We start from the raw sequence: 14,033 nt of genomic DNA on the forward strand, positions 1-14,033 counted from the left end.
TAAGAGATGTGTCTGTTTGTGTTTTGTTGTTTTTTTGCCTGCGCTCTGCTCGGCGGTTTAAAGCTCTGTTTGAAGCCGATGAAGAAGAATAGTTGAGTTTTGTTAAAACCTAAAGATGTTCTTTTCCTGAACTTTCTCCTGCTTAGTCATGATTATTTAATGTTGGGAGAACAAACTTCAGGGAGAAGACTAGTCTGAGACGGCTTTCAAAGTCTCATATAGACAACATGCTGTTAATACATGGACCTCTGAGTGGTTAATCAATCTGCAGCTATGTGTAGCAGCAGTCACTGTTTTTAAAGTCAAGCTTTGCTTTATATTGTCTTTTCTCTGGGGATTGTAATTCTGCCACTGTCACATCTTTCTGCTGTGTTCATGCTATCTGTTGAATGTCAGTCAGTTCTGGTAGAGCAATCTTCTGTCACTCTCCATAAGCCTCAGTTTTCTTTTTTTTTCTCAGATAAAAAGCTCTGTCTTTCCAGTTTTATTCTATCTGATTTAAGGGTCTGTGGATAAAGGGTGTAGTTTAAATCCCGTGGGACAAACTTCTACACAAATGAACTCCCACTAAAGTCCCAGTATTGGGCTGAGCAGTGGCGAAGTACGGTGCGGATGGCCGATGATGGCGTCCACACACCTGGTTGTTGAGGTTGTCAGACGGTGGTGGAGGAGGAAACAACTGCACTAATGTGTCAGAAACCTGTAGAATCACAGAGGAGCTATTGTGTCTGGCCGGGTAGCGTCCCCAGTGAGCCTGAATGTGGACAGTAGAGGACAGGGCCAAGGAGCGCTGATGACAGGACGCCCCGTGGGACGGCTGGAAACAGATGGCTGGCCAGATGCCGGTTCCGCTGTGACCTTGAAAGCTTCTGAAGGTAAAAGCAACAGAAATGTCTCAAAAACAAGTGGTGATGGACAATATACGGCCTGAGTGGCAGCCCTGCTGGTGTGTAGATTGGTGTGTGTGTAGATATTATTGTGTTTCATTAGTGTGTGATCACGCATACAGTTCATTTTCTTTCGGTGCGCTCCTCATCAGAGAAGTTAACCTTTTTCTGCACAATGCAATTTGGTTTGCTTTGGTTCACACTGTTGGACGGCAAGGGAAGCGTGCCTTGTAAACAAGTGCAACTCACAGAGCCGTTATTAATTGGAAAAAAGTCTCAGTAACCTATTATCCAGCAAAGGTTAAGAGTTTGGTTTTTGGCAGCGGTCAGATTAGCAGCAGAGTTTACCTCTCCTGGTATCCGTGCTAGTTATAAACACAGGAAGAAATCAGTGGAGAGTCTACTCCATTTTGCTTCATTATATTCTGTTTGGCTCTGCCAGCAAAGGGGACTGGTAACTATCAGATGTCAGCGCCGGCCTCCTCACTCCCATTAAGCCTCGTGTTTTCAAATCTTTCCCTGCAGTTTCTATTAATTTTGCATTTTCTCCTACAAGCCTGTTTTGCAGATGGAAGTGAATCAGAACCCTGGTGTTTTTCTGAGGGTCTCTGTGTATATGAGTTTGACTGGCATTGTTGAGACTTCCTTTTACATGAATGAATCTTGACTAATCCTTTTCCAGGCGATTCAGTGAAGCAATCGGTGCATAAAATCATGTTAGAAAATACTGACAAATGACCATCAGATATTTGCAAAACCTAAATGATCATAGAATTGCTTAGTTATTTTCTTGTCAGCAGTTTAAAGGAAGCGTTTAATCATTGGAGAAACTCCAAATTGTTGGAAGAGATGAAGTACTTTCTGGTTTTATGGTAAATCCCAGTTAAAAATGTCAGATGGTTACTGTTACCATTGGTGATAGTTCTGGTGGACTCATTTAAATGGACTTACTTATGAGAACATGCCTTTTGTCTTTGATGTTGATGTGAAGATCATGGGGGAGAAGTTGTCAGACCTGATGGTGTTATAATGTCAGAGACATGCCTCCACAGGTCGGTGCTGCTCTGTGTACTGGTTTTATTGGGTTAGATAACCACATTATTACTCATACAAGCGATGCCCTGATTTTATGAACTGCTATTGAAATCACAAGTCACTAAGGTTAGCTTTAAGTCTGCACAGTCAGTGGCACAACTGTAATGATTAGGGATTGACGATTGTAGGTTTTCTTGGTACGAATTTTGTCAGAAATAATCACAGTATTACAATTATCACAATTGTTGTGCATTTTTATTTCACAACACTATGAATGCGTAAAATCAAATATAGTCGAAATCACATTACTAATTATAAACACAAATATTTTAAGTATCTATAAGTATAGGACAAATTATTAAGGGGAAATGTTTAGAATATTGAAGTCATTAATTGTTATACCAAATGACAAAGTTTATAGCTACATTACGTCTGTCTTCAGGCCGTTGCACACTGACACTGGAACTGTCTGACGACTAAAAAAAGTGATCGACCTCACGCTTAGTTTACGAGACATTAGTTTTTTCGCATCATTAAGAGAATGCTGTTTAACTTGTCACATTGCACTGAAAGCTGAACCCATGTCGAACCACTACACAATGAATTGCAAATGACACATTAACATTTCCTACCAATTCAATGTTATGTTAGGTAAATTGAAATTAACGTGATTAAACCCAGTTACTGTACATTACCCTTTACTTTGCCGTCCAAAGCCAGTTGGGAATCCCATAGGTGGTGAGCTGCTACTTCATTGCGGCATGCTGTACAGGCTGGCGAGCCGCCGTCGACTTAATGTGTCTGTTTGGAGGAAATACGTTTTCCTCCAAAGTTTTCCAAACTTAACCACTCGGGCACGTCTCTGTTCTGCAACTTGCAAGGGTTTCGATATGGTGGGAAAAAGCCCAAATGGCTCTTTTAATTCTAAAGGTTGCCGACCCCTGCTAGTTAAAGGAATAGTTCACTCAAAATTGAAATTTCTGGGTTCCGAAAAAAATTAAATAAGTCTATATTTCAAGCTTGTTTGCAGCGGAAGCTCCTCTTCCTGGTCCGTCCAAATCTCGCGCGATTTGAAAGGACCAGGAAGAGGAGCTTCCGTTACAAACACGCTTGAAATATAGATTTAATTTTTTTCGGAACAATTTCGCATTTTGGGGCTTCAATACAAGACGGACATTACATACGAGCAGCATGGAGGTATTTGATTGTTTTTTGGTGTGTCTTTTTGTTACGAAGACAGTTGGTATCCATTTGCAACCGTTATATGGACATGCACTGCTATGCAGAGACCCCCTGTAGCTCAGAGAAGCCACGGAGGACTCTGAAACTCCTCCCAGCCCTTATTCGACATGAGGGTGAGTAGATAATGAGTGCAATTTGAATTTTGGGTGAACTATTCTTTTAAAGTGAAAAATTGTTTTTACGATTTACACGTTTTTAAACATCGTCCTCACTAAATAATCTGATTACGATTTTAAAACAGTAACAAGTAATGGCGACCTCCCTAGTAGTGATCCATGGTCAGCTTCAGGCGGCTGCATGACATTGCGCCGGCCTCCGGGGGGGGGGCTGGGAGCACAGTAAAGGTAGAGCCGTGATCAGAGCTGGGAACTGGATGGTCGGGTGGAGGGAGGAGGCGAAGGAGGGAGGGTGAGAAATAAGAGGAGAAGGAGGAGGGCTGAGGTGTCAGGCGTATAATTGGGGTGAGGAGATCTCTGGGGTGGATAGAGGGAAGCTTTATTAAGACCGCTCAAGTCTGATGTGCTCGCACGGCTGCCGAGCTCCTCTCCGCACACCCACGCGTACGGGCCAATCTTCCATTTCCACAGGAGACTCTGTAACAACAAAGGGATGAAGGGCAGAGACCTCAAGCTTCTCTCAGTCACAGATAAGACAAAAGACCCCATTACTTGAAAAGCACTGATGGGGGAGGCAGCGGCAGCAGCAGCAGCAGCAGCAGTAGCAGCGTATAGATCTGCCTTGTTTTATTTTTAAATCAAGGCCTATTGTTCCCTATGTCCTCACCGCTAAGCTAAGTCGCTATTACTTATTGATAGTGCTGTCATAATGGATCCGGAGATGCTGCAGATTCCGTGACTCAGTTGTACATCAGTGAGACAAGCCAACAATTCATTCAGCAGTCTAGCACAACTGATGCCTGCTGGATAACCTCCCCTAAATTCACTTTGTGGAAAAGGACGATAAAAAAAAAGAAAAACCTTTTCTCTCTCTCTGCCTGTTGCCTTTAAAATAATACAGATGTTTGCATCAGGCCTTCCAGTGGCACATTTCGACTACAACAACTACTTTATATATTGTGCAGTAACAACAGTGTGAAAGTGCACGGAGAGCAGAGCTTCTATGAAATATCTGCAGCCCCAAAGTGCAGACAAATATTGGAGCTCAAACCGGATGAAAGAGGAATAATCTTCTTGTTTTGGTTCACAATGGAAAACAAACTTTCCGGGGTGACCTCCCCCGTGACTGATCGTATCAGCGCCGATGGCCAGATTAGGAGATTAACTGCTTCTTTTCCTCAGCCTGTGAACATCGAAATGTTGCTTTTTTGAGTCAACAGAAGTTCCCATATCAATAATTGAATCCTCTGTAGATGCTTAGAATTAGGCATCCTGAAAACGCCGTCTCACAAAAGCGGACTTTATTTTTTCTTCTTTCTTTTTTTTTATGAGCGACACAGCAAAAGAGTGGAGGCAGGAGGGCAGTTACATTACGGGGGAGAATTAGTGGCCTCCCTCAGTTCTTCAGCTGTAAATTGGTTTCTGTGGAACTCAAGAAAAACAGGCTGGAGGTTTGTTCTCTGCTTCCTTTAGTAGCCTGTTAATCCCCCATAGCTCTGGCTGGAGGGAAGAATTGCTTGCGTGTACATGGCCCCTTGTGGAAAATGGCGCTACTCCTCCTCCAGCCCTCTTCCGTCCTCGTTCCACTCGGTCCTGCAGGGCTTGGCTAATCCTCCGCCTGGTCATGGTGGGGGAGATTGCAGGCTTTTTTCAAAGCCCTTTGCTGGCTGGACTTCAAAGTTCCAGGGATACAGAGACTTGAGGAGGTGGGAGAAAATGAGGTCCACCGCAAGCAAAGACTGTGAGGGGTTTTTTTTTTGTTCAGTGCCATTCCTGAGGTGACACTGAGAAATCTGTGGTCTCAAGGGAGAGGCTTTGCCAATTGGAAAGACAAGGGGGGTACAACTATATTACATAACATACACAGATGTACACAAAACAATACCCTCATGCAGGAAAAATGAAATCATATAAATAGCACAAAATATAACAGACACAACTTTACATCTAAAATCAGCATGTAGGCCATGTTTTACTGCTCTTTTCTTTCTTTTTTTTTTTTTTTCGTTTTTCAAACTTTAAAGGTACATTGTGTAGGAATTCCTCCCATCTAGCGTTGCGGTTGTATATCGCAAGCAACTCAATCGTATTTTTCATGCTGCATTCACATGAAATTTGGCAGACGGCAGACGGACGACAGCCGCTGCACGTAACGGCATAAACAAGCCTCTATGTAAACAAGTGGTCCGTCAGCACGAGGCAAAACAATACACGTGACAATATGTTGTCATGGCAATGTGGTATTGTTTACCTGACCCACATTTTACCGGCTTTCTCTGGACTTCTGTGACTAAAATGACATCTGGTTTGTTACTGACGGCCGTCTGCCCGACTGCACATGAATGCAGCATCAGTGTATATGAATGATATGAACGGCCAATTCAGAGCTTACCAGAACACTTCAGTTTGTTGATGGGGGGATTACTGATTAATGAAAAACATACTTTTGAACCAAATAATCGATTTTCGTGTGAATAGATAACAGGAGAAGTTACACAATGTCCAGGTCAAAACACTCCTAATGAGGTTGACATTTTCACAGGTTGGAAAGTTCATTCACTTTGAAAGAAGGTGTAGGAGAGTAGATGCAGAGCTCTGTTCTCTGCTTATCTGTAGTCTGGGGCTAATCTTATCATGGTCTGATCATCTGAGCGTTATTCAGCTGGATCCTCAGGACGTCTGGCTGCCTCCGTCACTACGCTGGTCTTTATTACTGATTAACCACTGACGCTTCAACAGAAGAGTTTTTGATCTACTGATTGTATTTTATTTATTTATTCTCTGCTGAAAATTTCTCTGATTTTAACGGAAATGGGTGAATGTTGATCCTCTGTTAAATTGTTCGATAACCTCAGGAGAGATTAGAGCAAGTTCACGCCAGATGAATAAAATTGTCTGATATTAAAATGTTGCGTGCGTCGTAATAATCGGTGGCTGTGCCAGCAGTTGGCTGTATGCCGTGTTTACAAGCACTAAATAAGCATGTTCTGAGTCTGGAAATGAAATGGGAACTTAATTTGCATGGAGGTTTTTATTTATTTGAATTTCTAAAAAAAAAAAAAAAGAAGAAGAAAAAAAAAACGAAATGTTGTGTTGTTACGCCCAGGCTGTTTCAAATCCTTAATGCCCAAAAATCTCACACTTTCATCTCCGAGTCTTAACTCAAATCTGAAAACACAGACACAATGCACACAATTTTAGAGTCAGTGTGACTTACACTTTGAGGATATAACTATCTCTTCCAGGGCCGCTGGATTAAACGTCCTCAAATCGGCTTAGAAATCACAGAAAAAAAGAAGAAACGAGCTACTACTAACTCCAGAACTCATGTATTTTTAGTTTTCTAAGGATTCTTTGGCATCTTGATGTGGCTAGTGTTTAAAATAAGGAGAGACAATGGCTGGAAGATGTAATGTGACTCCCTGAATCTACTGCAGCATGATACTTCCTGTTGACATTCCCATAAAGTTATGGGAACTGTTCCAAAACGGAGAGCATGATTATCCCCCAAATAACAGTAAAACAAATAATAAAAGCCATATGATTAGTATTAGTTTCCTCTAATAATAAGAGGTACTTAATAAGTCTTCTAAATAGAATGCTTTCTTTGTCAGGAAGCAGTTGAGACCTTCCAGCTGGGTTGTGTATTTTTGGCTGGGCTGCAACAGCAGGGCCAGCTCTGAATGTCCCTGACTGACTGACTGACTGACTGACTGACTGACTGACTGAGGTATTATAATTCTACCACTGGTCAACTGAATGCCATGTGATGGAGTTTGGGGATTCCTCATTAGCTGTTGCTCTTTCAAGATGGGTGCAAGCATTTATTAAGGCTTAGCTTAAAGCCCCAGTATGTAACTTGTTTGGCTTTTTATTAGCAAAAATCAAATATTGCTTTCATAAATACGTATTTCACTGAAGTCGAATCACACCCGCATACAAACGAAAGCTTTCTGGTACCTTAGAATGAGTTGTTACTAGAGGTTGACCGATTAATCGTTTTGGCCGATTAATCGGCGCCGATAGGAATAGGATCGGAATCAGCGGAACTTGGCTCCGATAGTGGCCGATGGCTGCAGTTTTTTCCACAGCGCCATAAACTGTATCGGCCGATTAATCGGCTATCGGCTTTTTCCTGCTCCAAACTATCGTTATTATATCGGAATTTAAAAATCCACTATCGGTCGACCTCTAGTTGTTACAAGTCGTTACAAATATACAAGTGGGCGACGCACCGAACCGAGGCGGCCATGTTGCATCGCCATTTTTTACGTTGAGTGGCAGCGTGACCGTAGGTAACCACGGAAACACAGCGGAGCTGTCGGCTCAGGGAGAAAGTTTTCCAGGTAGCGCCTGTTAAAACTGTCACCACTGTGTAGTGTGAGGAAGGACGGAGGCACTGATGTTGCATTCAGGTGCAGTCAGGCAGACGGCTGTCGGCAAAGCAACCAGATGTCATTTTACTCCATTTTACTACAACATATTGTCACACCTGTACTGTTTTGCCTCGTGCTGGTGGACCACTTGTTTACATAGGCGGTTGTTTATCCTGTTACATGCAGCGTCTGTTGTCTGTCTGACGTCTGCCCGATTTCAGGTGAATGCAACATCAAGAATACGTTCTGATATGCAAACGCACTGCTAGATGGGGGGAATTCCTACACATTATACCTTTTAAGTCCATGTTGAGCTTTACCTGTACATTGTGAGCATTTGGGTTTTCATCATAGACTGTAAAAAGAATGGACATAGCGTCCGTGATGTCACCCATAGGTTTTGGGGAGTCGTTTTTGTGACTCAAATATGGCGGCCTGAACAGCGCCATGTTGGATTGGCCGGCCGAGAACCCGTCCACTGGCCTCGAAGCAGCTGTCCACGGAGCTGCTCGGACCTGTCACTCAACGTTTCCGCGCCCTAATTGGCCAGAGTTTTAACCTAATAACAGTAAAACGGTAGAGTTAAAAAAAAATTCACCCCCCTCAGAGTGTGTGCGGGGGTAGAAACTATCGATTGAGACGAAAAAACGTTCTGACACCAGGCTTTTAACATGTTAACTGAGGATGTAAAGTCGGCGATTTTAACATGGGGGTCTATGGAGAATGCCCCCAGAGGAATTCGAGGGGATTGCAGTTTTTTGAACGCAGAAGTGAGCTTCACTTCTCAGACCGACAACTGCCCCCTTGGTTTTCATTAATAGAGGCACAGGTATAGAACCTACACATCAAACAGACACTGACGTCACTATTATCTGGGTTTTGGCAGTAGAGCAGAACATTGTTTAATAGGAAGCATGGAGATGAGGAGGGAATAACAGAGGAGCTGAAACCATCTGACACTTGGCTGAATACAAATAGACCCGTCATATAGTATTTTTTACTTATTTTTATCTTTTTTTTTTACCTATAGTAATATTTGTTTTTCTCATTTGCAAAGAGATAATCAAGTGTCTTAATTGCTTTAAAGATTGAAAAGGTGCAGTCATTAATGTCCTGATGGACTCACCTCCACACCACCTATCCAACAGATGCATCAGAATGTGCATTACAATTACAATTAGCTGAAGTGGACTTGTGGGTTTGGGATTATACATTATTCCCCTTGATGTTCAGAAATTGTGCGGTTGACATACGGTGTCTCAGCGGGATAATGCTCGCACACACACACACACACACACACACACACACACACACACACACACCATGTGAGCATGAGATGTCAGTAAGCCATTTAAAGCTTCACCCTGAGGTAACCCTTCATAAAGGTTAGTTAGCTTAACTCAACGAGGAGGATTATGTCATTAACTACGGCTTCCTTAGCAGCAGCTGCAGCTGAATTTTATCTTTCTCTATTCCATTCATGTCATTAGTAGCGCTTACTTCAAATGGATTTTAGATTATATCAGTGCGCTGGGGGTGAAATCAGACCTGCAGTTTGTTTACTTTGTTCTCAACCATAGCACAGTCATTAATTTAAGAGTCTTTTTATTCATTCATTTGTTTTTATTTGTTATGAGTTAGCCATTCTGTGCCCAAACAGACCAGCAGCTTGTATACAACTGTTGTCAAAGTTGAGCATAGTCACAGTCATACAAATGCACTTTGATGTGTTTTTTTAAAAATCATAAGTAACTGTGTTTTGTTTTTAATTTCTGTTTTGTATTTCCATCTAACCTTTAAATAATTTAGCTCATTAATTGTCATGAGAGATTAAAGGTACAGTCTGCAGGCAGATGTCCATGTGTGTTGACTATAGAGCAGGTCTTGGTTTGTTATTGATAAAGTAAAAGCTTCAGTCCACAGAGAAATGCACACAGCCTGTCTTCAGAAACTGAGCGTTAAAACCTGACATTGGAACTTCTGTAACTTTGTGACATCACAACAAAGCCACACTCAAAGCTCCGCCCACCTGCACCACCTGTCCTGTCTGCATGGATTGGTTTCGATGAGTGTTTTAGCTGAAGCCTGCTATATTTTTGTTCAGTCACTTCAACAGTGGTCAGCCAATTAGAAGAGAGGCTCAGAGCCTGCACTCTTCTGATTGGCTGACAACAACCTGTTGTTACTAGAGCTTCAAAAGGAGAAGTTGGAGAGAAATAGATCTTTTTTAAATCAACACTTCAAATAAAACATGGGCTCAAGGTGATAAATGATCATTTGATAGTTTACTGAAATTTTTCTGTTAGCTAATTAAGCACTAATTGGAAATATATATATGCCCATCAATCCATGTAACAGATGCAGAAGAGTTAAGCTAATGCAATAGGTTCATTAATCAATAAATGAATTTATAGAACATTTATTCAAAGCTATCTTTGGTGATCAGTTTTCAGCACAAATGAAAACAAATAGCCGGTTCCTCATTGCTTTCATTGTCAGATATGATGTTAAACTGAACGCCTCTGCACATGAGACCGTTTAAATAGCTCACCTCAGGTTGTGAGGTATTACATTGGACATTTCCTGTTGTTTTATCGGTGAAATGATTAATGGAGAAAATACTTGGCAGATGAATCAATAATGACAATAACTGTTAGCTACAGCCTGTAACAGATTATTGAGTCTTTCCTGTCCAAGCTTTCAGTCCACACGTCTGCTCCCCTGACAGGCCGCTGAGGACGACGGCCACCGACTCTATCGACTATAAAAGCCGTCGCTTTATAGGGGCATTTGATGCAGCATGTGGTTATTGACCAGAAGCTCTGGGCATAACGTGGAAGGACGAGTCTGATTAGTCCTGACAGCAGAGCAGCGGAGCTCAGGTTATTCCCCCCTCAACATTTTATAGACAATTTCCCCTCATAAATTCAGCAGAAGGAGACTCAGGTTCAGGTAGTTTTCACACCCATCTTCCACCATTCCCCTCTCTCCACCTTTGATGGTGGTGCTGGTTGATTTTAAGATGTAACACAGTAGAACCATTTATCTATTTATTGCTAATATCACACTGTGTCTGCTGCAGAGCACCAGGCTGTTTATCTGAGAGGCCCTCTTATTTCTTATAATTTGATGTTTGCAAATTCCCTGGGCGGGACATTAAGGTAGATTGCTGTATTAATTGCCAATGTATGCCGTCTAAATGGGTAATTGCCCGCTGTTTGCCTGAATGTAAATGTGCTCAGCTTGGGGTTTAATGCAGTGTGTTGTTCACTGCAGTGTTGGCCACTGACAGATGAAGATGCTTTAACTGATGCCCTCTGCACTTAATGAATCAATGTGTTGCAGGCATTACCACCACAGGGGGTTATTTGGTCATTTCAAAGACATATCAACACAGAAACGTTGCACAATCAGTGGATGAGGCCATTACAATTAATAAATAAAATTTGATGTCGTACATCATTGACACTTTATTTTAAATGATCGATTAATATTTGCATAATTTATATATAAATGAAATGTCCTTACATTGTTTGTTTTTGTCCGACCGACAATTTAAAACCCACAATATTCACTTAAGGAACACATTAAATAGAGATGAACAGCAAAAATCAAAATCAGGGAAGCAGAGCCCAGAAATTAATTATCAACATCATTACACGCCTGGAAGATATATTGGATTAATTTGATTTTTTCCATTTTTTCCCCCACTATATCTGCTTTTAATTGTGAGTTATTACACCACACACTAAGCGGCTACCCATCAGCAGCAGGAGCAGGTGAATCAGCGGGAAAACATTCCTCTTCCATCTGTGCTGAAACTGATTTGAGAGTTGAAGCATCTGGTCCTGACAGTCCAGAGCTGAGAGGAACAACCTGTGTGTTTGAACATAGGGAACAGTGACGGCCTCACAGGTGCTGCAGCTCTTTATTCTTCTTGCGCAGTAGAAGTCCTAAAAACAATAAAGAACTGAAGTTCTGTGTTTTGGTCGTGTTGCACAGACCTGAGACTGGACTCAGTGTCTCCTCACTCATTCTGTCTGTGGCCACATGTGCAGCCTGGCATCTAGACGGTCTTTGTCATTAATAAAGATGGTACGACATCAAAACACGTACATTTCCACAAAAAGTCTTTTTTTTTTTTTCTTTTCTTTTTTGCTTCATCAGCACAATTGTGAAGCTAACACAGGATACAGCCCTGCTGCGACTAATTGAAAAGTTAATAATTAATTTTACTTTGAATAAAGGTTTTATCTCATCATTTCTATAATAACTTCCGGACGTAATACTGATTGGTTTATTCAACGATGGGAGGTAGACCTTAAAGGGGACATATTATGGAAATATCACTTTTTGAAGGCTCTTTAACATATTTGGGTGTTTGTTTTGCCTTCCTGACCACAAAATGTGAGATTTGAGAAAAGAAATCTGTAATTTTCAGGCTCCCTAGATTGAAATCCATGTGGTTTTATGAGCTGTTCCCTCAATTGTCTTCCAGTGATGTAACTAGTTTTTGAATTTGCATAATCCCACCCCTACCTGTACCAGTACAAGGGGTGGGGCAAGCAGTGGTTCATTTGCATTTAAAGGGACAGACACTGAAACCAGCCGTTCTGAACAGGACTGTTTTGAGAGGATGAAAAGAGCTGTGATGTTTGATCCTTTTGACCGAAGCATGTCACAGACATGTCTTTAAGACACCTGGGAATTATTTTAATTTGTGGAAAGGGGGCATGATATGTCTCCTTTAAAGGTCAAGTCTGTAGGATTTTCCTAAAAAACTAATTATAGACTTATACAAAATGAAATGAAATGATCACCTATGAGCTTCTACTCATGTGGTGGTGACTGTGTCTGCTGGGGGTGTGGTTCTCTCATCTACAAATGTTTGTTCATTGATGATTTTTAGTGTGTGTTATGTCATGTGACCGGGCTGGTGATCTGTTGATCCTGAGAGGAGGGGCCCAATTTGAATGGTGTGTTTACAAACAGCACCGAACAAACCTACAGACTGTATACCTTAAGAGCATCTGTGATGAAGACGCTTGGTGGGGAAACATCTGAGCCACCAACTCTCTTTGTCTGAGTAATACATATAAAGAAATCCAGCTACAGGACATGTCAGAGTGGATCCTGTAGATCACCATCATATCTTAAATGGCAGTAGACTGCTGGGACATACATTGGTTCTGGAGTTGTCCAAGAATGTCTACATTTTGTTTAACTAAAGAAAGTAATGCAATATTCAGAAATGAGATTTGTAAAGATCCAGGCCAGTTTTATATTAGGCTACCTTAAAAAATTGAATTATGGATGGAGGGAAACGAGGCTGTTGGACAGAAAATGCACAACATTCAAATGGATTCACGAAAAAACCTCCTACTGTATCTCAGAGGTATAAGAAACTTTTAGGGTTTTCAGCTCAGGCCGGTGTGTGTATTGTGATGATATGTAATATAGTTCTGCAAATTATGAAAATAAAGACGGCAGGGGAGTGAATAAAAAATAAATAAATGATAGCTAGTAAAACATGCCATCAACTGGCATTTATAGGATTTAACTGCGTGGGGATGTTCTTTGCCTCGTGGGGCTTTTTCCCTGAGTAGAATAGAATGTATATTTATATCCATAAAAAAAACCCATAAATAATTGCCTGCTTTTTCTTTTCTGCCCATGTAATAAATGCGTTTATTTTATTATATTTTCTGGAAGCCCGCTTTTCTCCGGAGCAGTCCAACTTGAATCCAGCGCTCCTTCATCACACCGGCCCTCGGCCCCTATAGCTCTGCATGTCAGGACTGACCCGTGACTGATGACTCCTCTATGGCAACTGACACAGGTGGACACGTCCTTTAAATCTCCCTGTGTCCCATGAAACACCCCCCCCCCCCACCCCACCTCTGCACACACACCACCACCCCTCTCTCTAACTCCCACCATTTTCAATAAAATCGACCCCCTCCTACCTCTGCATATGTGTGGGTGTTTGAAATTAGTTAATCTTCATTCTTCCTCTCTCAGCACGCCCCCCCCATGCCCCCTCAACACCTCACTCCTCTTGTACTCGATATCCAATATCCATATCCCAAATGTGGGATGAAGAAGCGGAGCCGCTGTTCATACCCGGCCTTTCTCCACACATCAGCACACACCTGACAGGGCTGGTCCAGAGAGAGAGAGGGAGACGGGGGGGGGGGGTTAAGCGCTCTCCTCATAAGCACCTGTGTGTCTCGGAGATCCAGGGGGGGGGGAGTGGGTGGGTGGGACCAGAGCTGGAGGCGAGGATGAAGCAGTTGAGAGGGTGAAGAAGGTGATTACTGAGGGCCGGCTGGAGGGAAGAGATGATAGATTCTCTCAGTCCTTCCTTCCTGTTTGTG

General features: G+C 42.1%; 1 protein-coding gene across 3 annotated transcripts in view; it reads left to right on the plus strand.

The window, feature by feature from the left end:
• The window catches only part of sema6cb (semaphorin 6Cb), a 257,350-nt gene that overhangs the window by 38,578 nt on the left and 204,739 nt on the right, over nucleotides 1-14,033 (plus strand). The window lies entirely within an intron of this gene.

The sequence above is a fragment of the Trachurus japonicus genome, chromosome 16 (genome assembly GCF_045865225.1).
Source record: "Trachurus japonicus isolate A0001 chromosome 16, Traja_1.0".
Lineage (NCBI taxonomy): Eukaryota > Metazoa > Chordata > Actinopteri > Carangiformes > Carangidae > Trachurus > Trachurus japonicus.